Below are 6,114 nucleotides of genomic sequence, written 5' to 3'. Positions count from 1 at the left end.
GCGTTTATGGGGTCGACACACGACAACGCGAAGTGACATAGCGACATTACGAAGTGACACCCGACAATCGCAAACGACGGCGACAATCCCAAACGACAATGTCGCGATATCCACTTTGATATGTCGCCTTTCAAAAGCACGATATATCGCGATGTCACTTCGCGTTGTCGAGCGTCATATCGCGTCATTGTCGCTATGTCAATTCGTAATGTCGTGATGTCACTTCGCGTTGTCGTGTGTCGACCCTGCAAACGCGACGGCGACATAATCAAACGACATGCGATAATCTCAAACGACGCTCGACAACACGAAGCGACATTTTCCTAATGTCGTACCGTATGTCGCGTGTCGCGAGTTTGGGTGAGGGTCGACGCGCGACAATTCCAAACGATACACGACACGCGAAGTGACACTGGATAATACGAAGCGACATTTTCATAATGTCGTATCGCATGTCCCCGTCTACCAGTGAAAAGGTAAAATATTTCCGTACTTTTACATAAGGAAAATGTCCGTGTTTTTCATTAACTTCAAATAATTATAGAATGTTCCAGACACAAGATATCTTAATGTTATGACTCTTACATATTAAATTTAAAAATTGTCTAACGGATATGTAACTTGTATATTTTTACCGCCGACGGTTTCGTCGGAGGACCGTCTCAGAATGTATCAGTTTTCGTGAAAATATGCATACTTCTTCATATATTAAATAGATGGGTGGTCCTTGGCTGAGAAGCCATATCTTCATAACCTGATGTCCGATTTTAATAAATGATACCTTGTTGCAAAGGACAAATCAGTACCAGAGAAAAAAAGGCAAAGTCAGGTTCGAACCCGGTCGGCTAGGGGTCAAGGTCCTAGGTCAAATTCCGGTAATATTCTCAAAATATGAACTTGTCAGAGCAGTCAAGACGGTCCTGAAAACCCAAGCACTACCTTCACTGAGTCCAATGACACCATTGAAGCAATTCTCACGGCTCCCTGGGTCGGGTCAGCTTAGTCTTGGCCAGCACCCTGCCGCATAATACAACAAGTTAAATCATTTTCTGATAATTTTGAGACGGTCCTCCGACGAAACCGTCGGCGGTAAAATTATACAATTATATATCCGTTTAGACAATGTTTGAATTTAATTAATAAAAGATTTTCATTAAAATATCTTGTGTTTGGAACATTCTACAATTATTTGAAGTTAATGAAAAACACGGATATTTTCCATACGGAAAAGTACGGAAATACAGCTTTTATCTTTAATTACGTACAGGCGGACGAACACATGCTGTCTTTTTTGTCAAAAACATTCAGATTTTGTCATTTTCTATCAGAACAAGTTTTTATTTGCAGTTATTTATCCAAAATAAATATTTTATAAGCACTTTTTCCTTATTTTACTGCTAATATTTTAAGCCAAAAATTACAAAGTTGTGTGTCCGTCGGGGAAGAACATTGTTTTTAATATTCGATTAGGCAATACTACTTATTAAAAGAAATTTCACTTTGATACCTTACTTTTAACGCTTTTGATAATAAAATGAAATTGATGAAGTTTTCGCTAGCCTAGCCGGTCGACGCACGACAATGCGATACGACATTATGAAAATGTCGCTTCGTATTGTCGAGTGTCACTTCGCGTGTCGTGTATCGTTTAGAATTGTCGCGCGTCGACCCTCACCCAAACCCGCGACACGCGACATACGATACGACATTTGGAAAATGTCGCTTCGCGTTGTCGAGCGTCGTTTGTGATTATCGCATGTCGTTTGATAATGTCACCATCGCGTTTGCAGGCGACATTTCAAAGTGGATATCGCGACATTGTCGTTTGGGATTGTCGCCGTCGTTTGCGATTGTCGGGTGTCACTTCGTAATGTCGCTATGTCACTTCGCGTTGTCGTGTGTCGACCCCACAAACGTGATGGCGACATTATAAATGGCCCAACAGTATTCCGTACATCTGAATTGTACAGTCTGAATTCAATATCATATTTTCCGATTTTGTCCCATTTTGAAAGGAAAACTCAGCTAAAAAATAACATCCTGTGACTTTTTTGATACATATTTACCCGTACCCAACTCTGTTTGCATTTAAGACACTGCTTCATAATTCATGTATATACGTGATCTGTCACAGGTCACAATGCTCGGCATGATTTGATTCTTAGCATTATCTGCACTCTTTTCCCACCGTTTAATATACGTATTGTCACCGCATGAAAACGTCTGAGTTCAGACAAAATAACAATTAATTTCAGTTAGTGAAAGACTGCATGGCAGACGCTCACGTTTCCTGTTTTCAGTATCAATATAACTGACTGTTTTGTTATGTTCCTTGTTATTCCAATAAACGAAGAGAACAAGAGAATTCACTATTTAGAGATCTAAGTTTTGGTATGGAATCATTTAACTTGGTAACACTAAAGTCTTGTAAGTCAGAGCTTTATATACGAACCAGATTCCTACCATGCTTAACGTTTTTGTAATTTATCGATAGAATCTCTTGAATCGTTGCGAACGGATGAAAACTAAGTAACTAACACACTGACAGTCAGTGCACTAATATGGGTATTAAAGTACTTTACGTTCTGGAAAATGTGGTAGGTAAATAGAACAAAATCTGGAAAGTAGATCCATTGGAAGCACCGAGAACATGGCAAACAGTGAAAATTGCAGACTCGGTTTGATTGAGTCTGTTCATGAGCAGTAATGGAAAATGCAACACTGCCCACGCCCACTAGCACCGGCATAAGCAGTATTCAATCTTCAAATCTAAATGAGTTGAAATCAATGATCCCGAAGGACCAGAAAATTATACAACACTGAGATGAAGTCGGGCGACCTTTTACGACCGCCACACAGCACTTAACACTTGTGAAGTAAATAAAATCCGGAAAGTAGATCATTCGGAAGCACCGAGAACAAGACAAACAGTGAAAATTGCAGACTCGGTTTGATTGAGTCTGTTCATGAGCAGTAATGGAAAATGCAACACTGCCCATTGCCCACGTATTTATGAATACTTAAAACAGCACAGAGACGGACAGGTAGCCTGTGTACATGTACGCCACGTGATATCTTGTGTTGATATGTTGTGATCAACATCTTGTAAAATGTTGTGATATACTTCGTATGATATGTTGTGATGTGTGTCATGTGATATGTTTTGATCAACATCATGTGATATAATTATTTTGATCAACATCGTGTGATGTGTTGTGATAAACGTCATGTGATATGTTGTGTTCAACGTCATGTGATATGTTTTTATGAACGTTATGTTATATGTTGGGATCAACATCACGTGGTATGTCATGATAAACATCATGTGATATGTTTTGATGAACGTCAATGATACGTTGTGTTCAACATCACGTGATATGTTGTGATGAACGTCATGTGATATGTTTTGATGAATGTTATGTGATATGTTGTGATCAACATCATGTGATATGTTGTGATGAACGTCGTATGAAATATTGTACAAAGAATCAAAGCCTTCTAGCAGTTTGTCACCTGATTTATCACGGTTCAGAGTTTAGATATGCAGGAATTCTTCCTTGTTGAACAGAATGTCGTTTTTGCTATGTTATGTGATAAAAGTAAGGTCTTATTTTGTGAAATTTGAAAGCGGCACGTTCACACGTTTTAGTTAAGAAATGAGATTCTTTCGATATCTATATCTGTAGTTCATGGAGGAGTATTTAAGTATCAACATATTGGCATATGTATGTTGAATAATTACTATGCGTAAAAAAATAAGTAAAATCATAATGTTTTGAAATGTATGTAAGACGCCTTTTCCATTAATATTTAAGAAATGTTAAGTTCGTATTCACTTCATTTTTAAATCTAAATTAATATGAAATAAGTGCCTCAATCGGGAATCGCTACAGCCCATTAGCTTGCCCAGAAATATGCGTTGGTATCAATTTAAAGGTAGATTTTGGAATAAAAACCAATATACTGCACATACTTGTACTGATGTACAAGACGTTGAGGTCCGGACAAGTTATGTGGATGCTTATTACGCAAAAGGAAAAAGCGTATTCTTAAAAAAAATTCCGAAGTCAATTTTTTTAATTCGGTAGTATATCTCATCCGGTATATATCGCATGTTACCGTAGAGGGAACGGTCCCTTCACGACGAAAACCGATAGGATCGATTCCCTATAACTAGACATTGTATATCAAAATCCGTTTGAATCTTTTTGACTTGGAGCTACGGCTCCAATCCATATTATTGTTTTCGGTTATTTTGCATCTCAGAATGTAGTTTTAGTGTAACACAATATATCTAGTAATAGGAGAAGTCGGAAAACAAAATCCAGTCAAGAAGGAAAATGATAAAACTCCGTCGATTGGTCAACGGTAACTTGCAGTCCAGTGGATGGTTCGCTTTCAATTATGCATTATATTTTGGTTTCCTTCTAAAATAGCACACTAAGTTACCTAAATGAGTCGTGCCATGAGAAAACCAACATAGTGGGTTTGCGACCAGCATGGATCCAGACCAGCCTGCGCATCCGCGCAGTCTGGTCAGGATCCATGCTGTTCGCTAACAGTTTCTCCAATTCCAATAGGCTTTAAAAGCGAACAGCATGGAGCCTGACCAGACTGCGCGGATGCGCAGGCTGGTCTGGATCCATGCTGGTCGCACACCCACTATGTTGGTTTTCTCATGGCGCGGCTCAAATATAGAACGTTGATTGGTCCCCGGAATAAATGAGCGTTTGTTTAACAAAAACAAAACAGAAACTTCCTGGTTTTTCTGCTCGCCAGCTTGTTTCCAAGAATAAAGTTTAGTGCTTCCTGATAGTGTCCGCTGACTCGTCTTATCAAAATGAATATTAAAACAGATGACAGTAACATTATAAATAAAAGGGAGGCTTCCGATACGAAGTAAGCAACTAGATCTGCACAATTTTTATGACTGTTTCCTGATACTTATATGTTAAGTTATTAAATTAAAAATTAAAAGTATTTTGACTATCAAAATAAAAGATGTTTTGACCCGGGTTACCACCATTTAGCCTAAATGAACTTTGATGTAATAGAACAATTGTTGACTTTTGAGCCATTGAATATAATGTGATATTCAACAAAAGAAGACAATATTGACCAAAACGTAATCTTCCAAATTGGTATCGCGGAGGACATTTTGCCGCAATTTTTTGAGCTTATGTTATGGCCCATTCCATCAGTCTGTAAAGGCGGAGCGGTAATTAACAAACAAAAATCTGTATACAGCTTCAGCAGGTTAGAAAACACCGTACTTTTCAGGATACCGTGTACATACACCACATTTTTTTAAGCACTGGACACTATCTAGCTTGAAACAACTGCCTTCTCTGAACTCTGTTTCTTCAACTAGGCAAGCCATTACTTTTCAGAAGGAATTTGTATTTCGAATGTTTATGTTCTATTAAGAAGTAGCTTGCTGAACATGTCTCCTTTCTAACTTATTCAGTATAAATATCAAACACCCTGCTGCTTTGTATTCAAAACTTCTAAAAGGTAACCTTATAGATGTTATTAAATTTCATAACAGCAGTCGTTATCTGCCGTGCGATAGCAATTAAATGGCATCCGTACTTGATTCAGTGTTGTTACAGTTACTGGTCCCAAGGGAACATGGAATCTATTCAATTGTATTATTATAGGTCTTATCTCCGTTTAATTCAGTGTTATTGAGGAAAATAGCTATTTCTAATTTCCTCTTCATCAGCGCCGACCCAATATAAACTCTGTTATATACTATGACCCAAAACGACCAGCATATATATAAAAACACGGAGTCAAAAGCGAGTCTGCAATCATTTTATATAGTTGTAGAATCCTTAAAAGATTGACTTTCATTTGTAATAATAACAAGTAATTTCATCATCTTTCAAAGAAAACGTGTAAATTTTACGGCTGTTTTACAAACGACTCGCACTGAATTAAGATGTTGAATCACTTGTTGTCAATTAAAATGTAATTGTTCATGCGTGTACTTTAATGTTTTATTTCTCTTTACAAAGCATGAGTCAATAGGTAAACGTATATTTTCTTGGAAACATATTGTTACAGAGGTACCAGGTACAAAACATGAATCATATAGTTCACAGCACCTGT

This window comes from Mercenaria mercenaria, chromosome 6, assembly GCF_021730395.1.
Source record: "Mercenaria mercenaria strain notata chromosome 6, MADL_Memer_1, whole genome shotgun sequence".
Taxonomy (NCBI): Eukaryota; Metazoa; Mollusca; class Bivalvia; order Venerida; family Veneridae; genus Mercenaria; species Mercenaria mercenaria.
Note: the sequence above shows the minus strand (reverse complement) of the source record.